Raw genomic sequence first — 15,063 nt, 5'->3', positions numbered from 1 at the left:
TTGCAGTATTTAATGGTTGTATTAAAATTGGTTACTTCGCAGATGTACTGAGATTTTACCAAATGCTTTTTAGAAAGTGTAAGTATGTTTGTGAAGCTTCTTTAGAAGCTCGCGTTGTAGGTGAATGATCATGATAAAACTTTCCATCGAACACACGATCCACGGAAGAGAAACCTTTTCAAGTCTCTTTACAGAGCGGAACGAAATTGTAACACCGGCCAGATATAAGAATAGATCGAACACCTTACGGGCTTTCGTGGACCAAGGGAGACTATTTTACGAACCTAGAAATTCAAGACTAATTATAGGGTCCACTTTTCATGAATACATCGGCATAGAAAACCTCTATCTGAATCACAATTCGCTATGAATTGTCTTGACCACAACTTTAGAATTACTTTGAATTAACACGTAAAAAATAAACAAATAAAACATGTCAGAAAATATTAATCAACATTCACTAAGCAAATACAGACAACAAATGTCACCTGGATAACACAATACGTAAAAGCTAATATGTTGTTCGATGTCGATCCGCAGCAAACATGTTGAAAAAGCATAATTGAAAGAAAAAGAATCAAGGAATATGGAAATGTTGTATTGATATTTCTGAAGACGTGAATGAAGAATCAATTTTATCTTCGTTAAACGGTGAGGATTGGCAATGTCACGGTGTCAATGATACTGTGACACCGTTGCTGATGAGAGACGCAGAAATAAAAAATGGCGTCGAATGGTCACGGACAACAAAGGCTCTCGGAAGAACCTCGCATAGGTGGATTATCCATCCTCTTCTCCCCGGGATAATGATCTGTACCGGTATGGTGGGATCTCCTGAATATATATTAATGCTCGTCCTTTTTTCGCTCGTGTAGATAATGGTGGGCTTCGTCGAGTCCTGGGAGGGCGAGAAACAAGGAAGAAAGGGAGAAGAGGGTGGGGGAAAAAGATGCGAGAGAGGCGGAAAAAGAGCAGGAGAGAAAAACAAAAGTTGCATTCGTTGGAACACGGGAGCTCTCTCGGCCTAAACGCCGCGCGCCGGCCTCGGCAATAGTCACGGAAAAAATTTTTAATTGCTTTGTGGCGAGAGAAATTACAGACGGTGAGCCGACGGGTCGCGACGGGTGCAACAACCCCCTTTCCGACTGTTATCTAGAATACCAACGACGCATAGAAGGGCCACTTTTATCGATACGTGTGTTTACCGGCACACAGGATATCCACCTGTTAGGCAAACCGCGAGATAATCCGCTTTCGTGCGCTCCACGCGCATTCTTCTTGTCTGGTTTACTCTGGCGCGTAGATTCGTGCCGATATCGAGATACCGTGAACACTGGACACGCATTAAAACCTCTGTTCGTAATTTCAACTGATGCTTCCGAGCTTTGCGGAGTTAATAATCACGTGTGCGTAACAAATTGGCCAAACATTGAATTGATCTGGATGACTTGTAATTACTTATTACTAATTGCTGACAATTTTCACGTAACATTGATAATAGCATCACACGAAGGATTCGTTGGTATCGCTGTATGCAAATTCTCGAGTAGTGTAATTCTTATCTTAAGCGTTTTCAGATATTTTAAATGTTAAGAAAGACATTTAGATGGTCTATCGTGATTCACAGATTACAGTTGTAGAATCATATTAGAAGCTTGCCTACAGGACTGTTATTGCCGACGTAAGGAGCAAAGAGTTTCGTTTCTGCTATTAAGATTGCAGAGTTCAATAAACACCTAATAAAATCAAGAGATTTACATCCTTTCGGTGTGGGACATTTTTCTCATTTTGAAACGCCCGTCATAAATTAACCGCGTTTCCGTTCGCCAGCAAATAAAAGGCATCGCTATTCTTAATAGGGTAATAATGAGACTTGGCATAGACGTATAGACGGTACCGCGTTGAATACGATACATTGCAATATGTTTTTGAGAAGCTGTTTAATCGCCGCGATCATCGCAACGGACTAATAGAACGTCAAAGAGATTACTGGCCGGCGTAAAATGCTTTGAAGCATTTGTTACAGGCTCTCGCGTGTAACACGCTGTAAAAGATACCGCCTAATTATACGACGGTGCACCATGTTCATCGGCCATTTCGTTTGCATACTCCACGTGCCCTTTGGTATTGCAATAAATTTTCAGTAGCCGCGTATAGAATCGTGCAAACGACTGGATCCCCAAGAACGCTATGGGTCCGGATTTCATGGCGAATGTGAACTTGCGTTTATCGGAATCCAATTTTAATAAGACTGTTTTATACGCGCTGGCGGACGCAGTGTGTACGATAGTTAATTAACTTCAGGCATTCGTGGGGCACGGTTCGGTATCCTTTAAAAAGTTATGCTTATTGCGTAGCCGTATAAAGTTCAAGCACGAAACAAAATGTAAAAGAAGACATTATTGAAAGCGTGTATATATTCGAAACGAATAAAACTTCCCTGTAACGAAGTTCTTACTTTGTTTCGGCGCGTTTTGTTTAACAAATTAATAACAGCGCGAAACCGTTTACGAGCATTGTAAAAATGAAGAGTGAAAATAATGAGACTTTCTCTTCTCCTGTGATCCTTGTTTTCGATAATTAACATAGCAGCTGACAAGAAGATGAGTTAACCGTCCGCCATGTGACTCCATAAAAAGGTATTATTAACTCGCATGGTTTGCCATGCGCTTTCTTTTCTAAATGCGGTGCCAGACAAACGTGCACATTAAAGACAACGATGATACAAGGCAGTTCAAGTTCCCGCCTTGTAAAAATATTTAGCTTTTATTTCGTCTGCACCCCTGCGTTCGGTTCAGTTACACAGATGTTGTAAACGTACAACTGTTTTGTAATTCTCCACCTTTACGGTTTTGTACGAAACAAGCCTTGCATCAACAGTCTTAGCTTTGTTCACGTATTAAAGATTATTTATATTCTTCTATGGTATCTTTTGGTGTAATTTAAAAAAATAAGTTACAGTAATTTGTAACGACATGTCAGAATACTTTTGTAATTTTTAAAATCTGATTTATCCTAAAGTAAATTAAATGAAAGATCGTAAAAAGGTTTGACTAAATTCGAAAGTGTTGATATGACTCACTCTTTTACTATTTGTGTCAAAAACTTTATAGCATGTGAACGACCAAATAATCCGCTGTGCCTCAAGAACAAAGAAGATAACTTTCAATATACCATCAATTTTCTGTATACAAACGGTGATTCAATGGCAGGATGTTCTTATATAGTAAGGATGCTTCCTCATTTCCTTTTCCTGTGGAAGGAACGCCCTACATTAGTGTTCGAAATTGTATAAATAATAAATCTCGGCCCCGCCGTTCAGTCTCGTAAACGTCTTGACCTTGGCTCTTTTTCAGATGCTAGACAGCATTTAATCTGGAAGTAACGCAGCGCTGGCCTACTCTGTTATTAGGGGAACGGAGAAGTATCGCTTTATTTTGCTACCGGTTTCATCCGACGCAATTTCGAAGCTACCAACACAACACAGGCTTATAGTGTGAATGCAAACTAGCCTCCTTCTGGATCCAATGGATATTCGTAAATTGCATATTCTACGGATACTTGCTCTTTATTTCAAACAATTTCCTTGATAACTTATTTATACAGGAAGATAGAATAGAATGATGCGAATATAACTAATTTAAAGTTTCAACAAGCAGAACGGAAACGAAGTATCAGAAAATTATAATGGATGTTATTACTGCTATAACGGATTTCATTACGTACACAGTATCAACACTCAATAAGTACATATAATTGCATTATATATATGCACAAATACCTTTGTCTTTCTTAAAATGCAAATTTAATATGCTTATGTTTTTCTTTAATTTGTTTCTATTATTAAAAACAATAAAATTAAGAGAATTGTTGTATAAATTATGCACTAAACTAATTAATCTGGAATCATGAACATATTTTCTAGAAGTTTCTTCATTTATAAAGATGTTGTATCATGTATAATTTTAGAATCAATTACAAAAAAAAATTCAATTCGAAGATAAGCAAATATACTTTAATTGCGTAGTTACGTAGCTAAAGGGCAAAGTTCTAGGTCGCCCGACTTAACTATTTATCTTTCCTCGCGAACATAGCTGACAAACTTATCATTGCTTCTACTATCAAAGATTAAATTCCATCTAAAGTGACAAATATTTGTATAAGAGATCGTCTTTGTGGTCGCGTGTTTGTTAGCAAACCTCTACCTTATTTGACGAAAGTTGCTTTAAAATAACTGAACTTGTAATTTTTACAAGTGACCAAAATTCAATTTCGAATAATTATATCACAAACTGTCAGACATACGTGTACCATTGCAAAATTAAAATATGAAGCTCAGAAAAAATAGAAAACATTTTTCAAAACAATTTCTTTGCGCACAAATACCGTGTATTTTTTAATCAATCATAAGTTTATGTCCGGTTGAAAATTATTCTGCACCAGTTTAACGTGTAAAATTTACTCAAAAAAGATACTTTCTATTTCACTATTAACGTGAATGAACGCAAGGTGTTTAACCAATGAATTGTGTTCGACGAGTATACACATCATCTATAAATTAAAATGATACTAATTCTTTCAACTATCAATTATTTATTTTTTCAAACATGTAATTTTTCTTCATTTTGGTTTAATTGTTCGTTAGAATATATTATAGGTACATCCGTCGTGCGTTTGGCTAATATACACTTCATAGTTTGATTTTATTTCGCGCATAACGTGAGATTTTTCAAACTAAATTCCACGGGAAACAGGTGAAGAAAAAAAAATTAAATTATCGAAAAAGAAAACAAAATTACCTTTCACGTTTCGAACGATGTGCGTTCAAGTCCGGTTTCAAAGAATGGGGCCGGTCGGTTACGTAACATTGGGCAAGGGTGCATTGTGCGTTATCATTGGTCCGATCCCGAAGGGGGCTCTTTAATTCCAGCACGAAAACAGAAACGTTCGTACGGCCTCGACCCGAGCAAAAGTTCGTCGAGGTTGCCAAGCCTGAGGCCGGTCTATGTTCTCTCTGGAACTCGGAGTCAGGACTCGAGAAAGGTCGAAGCTTGCCGGAGGTAGTCGAGCGGCGTCGAGCGGTCGCGTCGAGAGCCGAACAAGAGAGTCTGCGGAACGGAGCGCGCAGCAATCGAACAGCATCGTCAGTCTCTCACGGTGAGCCGGTTCAGTTGGTTTCCTTCGCTCGTCCCCGACTGTTCGCGACGATTTGCTCCGTTAATAGGTGGCTACGTAAACTTCTCTCTCGTGTTCCGTAACGAAATCACAGTGCTCCTCGGCTCCTTTAAATTCCCATCCCGTGTTTGACCGCGCAACGCCGACGAACAATCAGTGCGCACGGATTTTTGTTGGTGGACACCAAGAACTTCCTCGAGAGGACAGGGCTGCTCTGTTTGTGGATTTCTACCCCCCGTCCACCAGTGGATTACTCGACGTCCCGCAAGGGGAATTTTTCTCAAAGGTAGGAACCGTCTCGAACTCTCCGATCGACCCATCGAATCGCGCACTTCGCTCGACCGTTGCTCTGTCTCCCGGCAATTTAAAACGTCCAGCCAGGAAGCTTATTGCTTTATTATAATTCACGAACGTTTGAAGTTCTCACAAGAGATTAACAAGCGAGTCGATGAAATGTCAAAAGCGAAACGATGTCGTACTTTGAATTACACGCGCTTCAAACACTCCGCGGCCGGCCGTCGCTCGGGAACACGCACGTCTAATCGAGGTTAGGATCGTTTTTGAAACAGTACAATTACAACACGAACGGACTTGACCCGGCTAACAGAATCCAGCTTCGGATTCGTTGCAACGGAGATCCTTGATGCGGCCGTTTAATCGATGGGAGATTACGGTAAGATTGAGTTGGAATTGCGTGCCAGTTTCTGCGTTGTGCGTAGGATACTCGACCCGTTTCAATTGTTGTCAATATTTCCAATCAAATTCACGAGTCGGGAATACGATGCCCAAGTGATTCTTGCAGTTCAGTCCGTAAGACGTCTTTTGGCACCTCATGTCTATATACATTAAATTCTTTTGGAACACTGATTGTTAGTATAGGAAAATTTTTTAAATAATGTGTTTACGTGGTTGTCCAATGTGTTTCTTGGGAAATGGTGTAGTCTGATCGAGGAAAATGGAATACGACGATTTAGGAACAGCCGGAGTAGATTAACGCTGTTAAAGGATGCCGGAAATAGATGGTATATTTATCGATCGGCCACGTTCGGGGCACACGGATGAAATGAGCGCGCACTGACTGGCGATTACGGTCTGTGATCTATAATGAATGGTCGTTTAAATTGTAATGCGAGACATTTCTGCGTCCCAACGCATAAATAGTTACTCTGCCTAAGCCGGTCGGCCCTTTGTGAACATCCAGCAAAACGGTTCGAAATTTTCTGTTAAACTAAGTGTTGACACTTAAACGACGACTTCCTTCAGCCACGAAATTACGCGAAACGTTATTTCGTCCGCCGGGCCAAATCTCGGTTCCCCTTAGCTTTGGACACTTTTCAACGGACAATTGTTTATATTTTGATACACTTTCCCTCCATTATTTATCTGGACAGATATGCGTTTTGTTTTGCTGCAAGGAGTCGGTTAAATTGATTCCGATATTTTAAGAAAGAAAATTGATAATGCTGAGCCGCACCGGAGGTGGTACTTTATTAACAACGGTTGGCTCCACTTTCGATTGTGTCATTTCATCCTATACGTCCGCTGGTGTTGCTTTTGTAATAAATTGTCTGCCTTTCCACTTTGCATACTAACGTTAGGCGAGATAGTATCAATGTTTGCTTTTAACTATTTTATTATTGAGTATGTTAGCTTGTGTTGATATTGAGGATTTAAAGGGCTGAATTGAGGACACAGATCTTTATAAATTGTATTTTTAACCTTTAAATAAGCATAAGTTGTTTTGAAAAATCCGACTTGATAAATGTGAGTTAATTCATAATTTTTAGGGTAGTTATTTGTTTAGTTTGTAAATTAATAAATGAAAATATAATTCAAGATTATTTATTGTGGTAAAAAATATGTTAATATTAAAAATGTAAACTGATTTAATCAATAGTAGCAAAAAATTAAAAGCTGATGACACTGTTTTCACAAAATGGTATTATTTTACCAATTCTCAAATTATATACGAAAATGTTTGGTATTTTAATGAATGCCAAGGACTCTGTTATTTGGACTTTCAAAATTTATTTAAGAGGCATTTTAAATATGCATTTGTTAATATGCAATTTTTATGGTTATATGATTTATAAGGTTCCAGTATGGAGAATAAGATGGATCGATATTTTAAAGCTGCTATGGGTGTATTTATGTTCACCTTTAATATGCAAAGCATAAATTCCTTCGAAAAACTAGTTTGCTTCAAAACTAGTTAATATTGAAGATTTATCGACTCGATAAATGTTCATTTTAATAATTTATTCCTCCGATACACTGGTTTCTGCGAAACAGTAAGTTAAAATATGAATCTGCATGGGGTTAAAACCAGTCAATCCGTTAATTGCTTTTGTAATTCTCTTTGGATGATAATTCATTGGCCAGGGAAGGCTTAACGTATATTATCTATAGCCTTAATCGCTCTGTTTATAAACTAAGTTCCGAATATAAGATGCTTCGATACATTGTCGGTGTGTATTTTCAAAGTACAGCTCAGTGGCACCTTGGCATTTAAATACGATTTGCCTGGCGGGTAGACAACACTTACTTGTTTGGCCGAGTGTGTCACGTAGCCACTTGTTGGGTGCAAGTGTCACGTGGTAAACAGTATTTAAATTCTCGCGTAAATGTGAATGTCCCACACGAGGAGATGAGCGTCTAATAAGACCCGTTGCAAGCGAGCAAGTTTTGTCGCGCGTTTCAGCAATGTAGTTCATCTGGACGAGTTTTTATCGCTTGTTGTCGTCGGACGCGCAGTAAATAAAACACGCCTAGCGATCTAAGTGCAGTATAACGTCCGAAAATGGAAATCGAAAAAACGAAAACGAGCTATTGCGTATTTAGTAGACGGGTTTACGACTAACCCTTTGCATTCGAAGCCATTTTACCCTAATACGTCCGACAACCGTACGTTATCTGCAAGTAAAAGAGATTAAAGTTTAAAATAAAGTGTTTAAAGTTTCAGTAATTTATTAGATGCAGACCATTTCATTAACATAAAAAGTTGAGGCGCCTGTAAAACATCTTTCGGGATCCATAGTAATTGGAGTAGTGCTTCAGGGTTCGTTTTAAATAATTCAGTATACTAGTGGGATGCTGGCGCGACAAAATTCGCTCGCCTGCTCCAAGACTAAAACTAGTAACTGGCCAGAAACTTTCCAACTCGACGAATGATTCAGAAGATGTTTCGTAGGGCACCCCACGTAGTCACCCTCTGACTAATCCGCAAACAAAACGCGAGAAGTATCTCTGAGGCTGCTATCAATTGTGCTTTCCGCTTATTTGGATTGAACGATGAAAAGTAGTAAATATAAGAGAAGATTGTCAACATTATTAACGAATTTCGTACAAATATGTGAGTCTGTTAAAAGATATTATTTGTATGTAAATTATTCGCTAATATAAATTTGAATGTAGATATCTAGATATTGAAATTTACATTCAAATTTGAATATTTTGTAATTCATATATGTTTTCGGTAATTGTAAATATTTAAAAAATAGAAACAATGATTAAATGCTACTTGGTTACAGTACCATTTGAGCAGGAAGGTTGAAAAGTGACACTGTTACATTTTAATAGTTCTGTAGAATCCAGTGACAATCTTGCAATCAGATTGCGGTTTCCAAGGAAACGTTGCCTATCATTACAGTTTAATTCGATGGAACGTTTCCATAATCTCGTGACTTGCGGACGAATCATGAATATTTTTTAAGTAGATGTACCGTTTAATGCTGCGGTAAATTATACGTTTTTTTAAGGAAAAAGTTGTATGATTATTAAGCATAGTTCAGAAGAATGACCACAATAAAACAGTGAAATAAGAAATTCCAAAGCACCAAATATAATTTTAATAATTTTTTTTTATATTTCAATGAAGTTCTCATTCATATGATTTCTTCTCTCTGGAAGTAAAATAATTTCTGAAACTTTTATACATTGCAATGTAAGATGAAGATATTACTTCTTACATTACTTGCACGTTTGGTATTTGTGGTTAAACTATTTGGATTATTTGTGCACTTGTTGGTAATTAATATTCTTGTTTTATTTTACGTGTCATGTATCACTATATAAAAACTGTTTTAGTAAGGAGCGACTTAAAACGAAACTTTTAATCAATCATCAGTAAGACGTGCAGTAATGCAAAGCGTTGACATACACGATAGGTGATACGTGCTTATTGATTAATTCCTTCCGCGGCGTTCGAACTTAGAACTCTATAACTAAGATTAAAGCGTTATGAAATACTGGTACTCTTGCATATAACATTTCTTAGATCAGTATTCAAGATAAATATTCAAAAATGTTAAAACATGGATAAATGCATGAAAGCTCAAATATTTGTAAGAATTGAAACAAACATTCATACATTTCAAATTTCAAAAGTTCAAACATTCCAAAAACAGTCATATAAAGCGTAAAAACCATTTCAAACTTCCCCAAACCGAAATAGCCCGCGTCACCCATGCCTCGAGTCAACGGTAGTCGATAGAGCGGTGAATGTCGTGCTCCAGAACCTTCATTTTTATATCCAACGGGAAAGAGGAGTAGAGGGAGTCGCGAACGCAGAAGGGGAGAGGGTTAAAACACAAGAAGGGGTTTATGAAACAGAACGCGGATCGGTGTACCGTTGTCATTCGGGGACGCGTGTTTGTTTGGTGCCCGGTATAAACCGGTCGCCCCGGCGTGGCGCGTTTACGATCGTGTAGGTGAGACGGAGGCATGCTTGCATACTCGCGGGGGAACGCGTCGTGCGTGCGTGTACGATCCTCTCGCGCGAGTACGTCGAGCGTGAGGCGTAGTGGCGATGGGGAGAGCCTTGCGCGCCGGCGTAGACGGGATGGGAGAGAAAGAAGGAGAGAGACGAGCACGAGCGACGTCTCGAGTGCCGTTACAACGTCCGAGGGAACTCTCGATAAACCTGAAACGTGCATCTCCGCCGTGGAGAGCATTAGGGTGAATCGAGAATGGATGGAAAACAGGATTCTCCGCGACGCAGGACTCTGGAGCACTGGCAGAGTCGCTTTGTGCTCTTCGGGGTATGTACTGTTCCCCGACCCGTTCTTTGTTGGACGTGTTAAGTACCCCGAGATTATTCCCCGGATTCCGAGGCTACGTCATTAATTGAGTCTGTTTGGATTTCTGCCCGAGAGAGCCCGGCGCGGAGAGGTTCGACGTTGTTTGGGGTGGTTCCAGTATCTGATCCCTTGGGGCATTTAAATCTCCTCGCGGAGGAAGTAATGTGGTTTTATTATATCGTAGATGCGGCTGCGAGCACGGAGAGATAAACATCGTTTGCTTCTTCGGACGAAAGTTCTTGAGCAGGGCGATAAAAAAGGGTTGGGGTTTAAAAGACAGGCTTCATGTTTGGAGTACGTCATAATAAATATTTTTGGGCCTCTTTAGTGCTTTTTGTTTGGTACGCTGTGCGACTATTAGAGTTTTTGTGTTTTGAATGCCTTCTTTGTTCGGAATTCGTTTTTATTTTTGTGGTTTAAGGACTTGGGGTGAGTTTCATTAGTTTTGCGAAGGATAAGAGGGATGAAGATATGAGAACTCTACGATATGAGTTACTTTTTAGATTTACATTTATTTTAATGTATTGTGTTATCGCATACAATGTGGAGTTTTCATTTTCCGAAGAGTTTCTTTATTCTGAATTTCGTACTTCAAGGGGTTAGAGTAAGTTCTGTGAACCTCGTCAGTATCTGTAAATATATTTTTAAATCATTTATCGCTGCGTGTAAGGTTTGCATTGTATTGAAGAATGTTTATTCGTCATGTCACGCACGAATGAATATCGTTACTGTAAGGAACGTGATTCTACGTGATAAACACGGATTTATTACACACGTTTATTTCTCCGAACGTTCTCGGTGCTCATTTTCCACGAGCAAATAGATATCGAAGGAAAAATAATTAGAAAACGTGATGAATTCGATTCGTCATAGAATTATTCTTTCATTCTCCAGTCGATCTCTCAATTTCTCGAAGAATTTGTAAGAAAGACATTCTTTGAGCGATATCCAACGTTTAATGCTTGAACGCAAATGCGTTTAACTGCAATGACAATTCTCGCTCATTTGCTGCTTGAACGATTGGGCAAACGAAGAAACGTTAGCAAAGTTTTCTTTCCTATTTTTCTATCGCTGATCCCTTCGATTGTATCCAACTCAGGATGAGGAAAAATGATTGTGATCGAAAGCGTGAATCCGTTGTGTTGCACAAAGAAAAATTATATCGTGGAACAGGCTTAAATGGAACGGTTTGGATTTACAAGTAACAATCTCGTTAAAAGTCGAAATAAATTTTCTTTCAGTTGCGTTTAGATTTATTTGAAATTACTCTGGTATTGTTTTATACTTTCCTGGAATCCATGTTGCACAACGTTCGTCCAACTCAGATGCTATTACGAAACGGACTCGATACCAAAACAGATCTTCGCTCCCAACTTTGTGTAGCGCTCGTAACGGCGATAATCGTGAACGTCGTCAGTTGTTATAGATCAACTGATCCCGGTTAGCCAATCCTCGGGTGCTTATCGATCCGAGCGGACAACTTATCGTCGGAGGCCGCAAAGTTGCCGTGAAAAAAAAATCGTCGATCATGCCGTGTTTTCTCTCATGGGGTACCAATGGGTCGCATCCCGCGATTTATCGATCACGTGGTGAAAGTGACGCCGTTTGATACAAATTTAGAAAGCCAACCGTGTCATCCTACATTTTGCTCTGAATGCGACGCGTGTTTTCGCGTTGCGCGGTTTATAGGTCATGTTTCGTTTGGAAATCACGGATCGGTGTTTAATTAACCCGGCAGATCGTTATCGATCTTGTTCCGCGTGTCTCTTGTCACTCTGGAAGCACCCTAATTAGCTGAATTAGATTCATCGCTGATCCAATCGATAACGGGATCTGTGTTGACAAAGTTTCAAGAGGTAGTCTTAATAAGGAATTTAACGATTCAACAGGTTCATTTTAATATTGTATACTGAATTTATATTTATATTTTTATCTTGATTTATTGTTAAAATATTACGATATGATGTTACATTAATTATACAATATTTATGAATTTAAGAATGCATAAATTGACTTGCGTTCTTAAATTAATTTTACTTCAGTTTTAGCACCTGTATTATCGGTATTGGTACTAAATTCGATGTTCACTTCACTATTGATCTTTATTAGCTTACTACATACAAAGTTTACATGCCATTATTTTATATTTACTCAGAGTAGGTACATATTACGTTATAGTGAACATTGTACAGGTTTCTGACGCAACTGGTAGTGGGTGCTAAAAGTGTGTATAGTGTGGACAATTAATACAAGATGCTTCAATTAATTTCAATGTATTCAATTTTTATCTTTTGTTACTAGTAAGAATTTTAAAGGAGAAAATTATTGTAATCATTGTTCTAACTCAAATTATAGCACTGAAAATAAAAAAAGTGTAGGTATAAGTAAATTTTTTACAAAATAATTGGCACATACTAAATGATCAATTTGATTTTTGAATTTATTGTTATTTTACTTTCTATTACTTGATTCCAGTTGCTGTAGTTATAACGCAGGCTTGATTGCACCTCATCGCACAATTGATCGTACTTCCAAGACTTCCACTTCATCATTTGAATCATCAATTGCACATTGCAACAGTAATGCGCAATGCACATTTTCATTTCCCGGGAACAATCGAACCGAGAAAGCGAGTTCCGTAGCCAGTTATTACACGCGATTAAGAAGTCGGTCGCTTTTACCAACGCTGCATTATACTTTCTTCGACACAAGCCCTATAAGTACCATGACCATATACCTCATTTCAAACAGCTTTTCTTAACCTATTTGTTTTTATAGGATTTAATTTAAACCTATATTAAAATGAACAGTGTTAAGAGCTGCAAGGCTAAAAACAAAGTCGAAACATGGTAAAACTTGCAGAAATTGCTTATCAGACGCAATATTTAAATTATTTAAATGTTTCAGTAAGGAATACATTTTTTCCAAAAATATATACAAAGTTACAGAATTTTTATAAGATTCGAAGAATATTTCCAATTATGAATCATTCTTAGTGAAAGGATGTAACTTAAACTTGAAATCCTAAAAACTTACATTTCCTCTTACTTACAATTCTTTCAACGATGAATTATTTATTTTCTCAGATAAACATGTAATTTTTCTTTGTACACACTTCATATTTTGATTTTATTGCGCGCAAAACGAGAGGTTTTTAAACTAAATTTCACAACTAACGGGTTTATTGATGTATAGTAAAAGTTACAATTACATACGTATTTCAATATCAATATAATCTACATTCAAAAAATAAATCTCAGTATGATAGAAACTTGGATTTGTTCAATCGAAGGTACCTTTTGCCAGTGCTAATGTTTAGCTTCTGGTAAGTAGACCAGAAGAGGTCGACGCACGACGGTGACCGTAGCGCAGCGCGCACTACCATGTGCTTCGAGAGACGTTCGTTAATGCGTAAAAAGCTCGAGTAGTCGTAACAAATTAGCCGGACAACAATGGAGAGAGCCACGTATCCCTCAGCCGGTCCGCTGCGGTCACGGAACAACGAATCGGCTCGGTGCAGCAACTATCCGTCATTCGAACCGCTTCGGCGTGATGCAGCAGAATTTCTTCGTGATTCATCTTCTTGGCTGCGTATATCCTTTTAACTAATCAGATTTTCATAAGATTCATCGCGGCGTACGCGCGCCGCGCCGGCTGATTCCGTTTCGAGACAATCCTTGCGTTCGAGGACGTAGTTTCATTATTCCCCGTGTTGCCGCAACAATGCAACCGGTAAGAGAAGTATTTATCGCCGGAATCAAGGTTGCGGATGCAAGCCTGTGTGAAGTACGCTTAATTGTCGGTTTTTAGGGTCGAGCCATTCACGTTGTGGCATTGGGAAAAACGCATGACGTATGCGCTAGGTTTTATACTATTTGATTCTTATTTTTGTTGCGTAACTCGATATAAGTTCAGGTACTTCGAAGTATTTTACCTCAAGCCTGATGGAATTTAACTTTAAAACTACCAGATGGGTTAAAATGACTCATTCATAATGTCTTCTTTTTGTAATTATTAGAAAGATAACAAATGTTTCCCTAAGAAATTATTACAGCAATTTATTCAATACCAACCAAACTGAAATGAAAATCAATTAAAGTCTCAACAGATGCACTCTTGGAGTTTCTATTATTGCTATATAGAAATTTCAAAAGCTTAGTTTAACTGTTCGGTAGTTTTAGTGTTAAACTGGATGCATTTGTGATGCCGGAGGGTATTTAAATGAAATCGCTATTTTTGTGGAAGGTTTTCTAACAAATTATAACTTCTTAGGAATATATTTCTTTAATCTATTATGGGGGGGGGGGAGGGTGAAACTTTACAGTTATGAAATATACGGAAGAAAATTGAAATGGAAAACCTCTTATGAAGAAAGTTGGTAATTAATTTAGCGTTGAGGAGTTAATGAAGAAAAATATTTATCTGGAAAAATTCAGGTGGAGGAATTTTTTCATTTGAAAAATTACTTTCGCTTCTGTTGAAAAAATAGGAAGAAAAGTATTTTCGAGAATTATTTTATTATTAGAATTAATAAAAAAATGTTTTTCTTTACATATAATATCAGACAGTGTGTATGAAACGTTGAATTAACACAGTTACAGTGAATTAAGCTTTCAGTTTTTTTTATTAGTAATTCTGTTTTCCATATACATTCAAAATTAGACGTATGTTAGTTCCCTCTTATAGTTCAAATATTCGCTCTACAATCCCTTGATTGGCAACAATGCATAGAAACTTTAGTTCTAAAATTACGCTGTTCATAGTTATGTACTAGCAGAATTCATCTGTTCATCAGAAGTCTCGAAGTTTG

General features: G+C 37.9%; 1 protein-coding gene and 1 long non-coding RNA gene across 6 annotated transcripts in view; both read left to right on the top strand.

The window, feature by feature from the left end:
• Nucleotides 1-5,088: 5,088 nt before the first annotated feature.
• Nucleotides 5,089-15,063, top strand: part of smash (smallish) — a 201,797-nt gene continuing 191,822 nt past the window's right edge. For 2 of the 5 annotated variants that reach the window (XM_076365267.1, XM_076365265.1), the window contains exon 1: nt 5,090-5,461. The gene's annotated coding sequence lies outside the window, so the exon portion shown is untranslated. Of the gene's footprint in view, nt 5,462-15,063 lie in introns of all 5 variants that reach the window. The other 3 variants (XM_076365263.1, XM_076365261.1, XM_076365268.1) reach the window with 3 other exon arrangements.
• LOC143174283 (uncharacterized) overlaps nt 10,070-15,063 on the top strand; it is a 111,633-nt gene continuing 106,639 nt past the window's right edge. Inside the window, exon 1 of the long non-coding RNA XR_012998108.1 lies at nt 10,070-10,214. This is a non-coding gene — a long non-coding RNA (uncharacterized LOC143174283). The remainder of the gene's footprint in view (nt 10,215-15,063) is intronic.

Source organism: Nomia melanderi, chromosome 2 (genome assembly GCF_051020985.1).
Source record: "Nomia melanderi isolate GNS246 chromosome 2, iyNomMela1, whole genome shotgun sequence".
In the NCBI taxonomy this organism is placed as follows: domain Eukaryota; kingdom Metazoa; phylum Arthropoda; class Insecta; order Hymenoptera; family Halictidae; genus Nomia; species Nomia melanderi.
The sequence above is the reverse complement of the archived record's forward strand: the minus strand, read 5'-3'. Positions and strand labels throughout refer to the sequence as shown.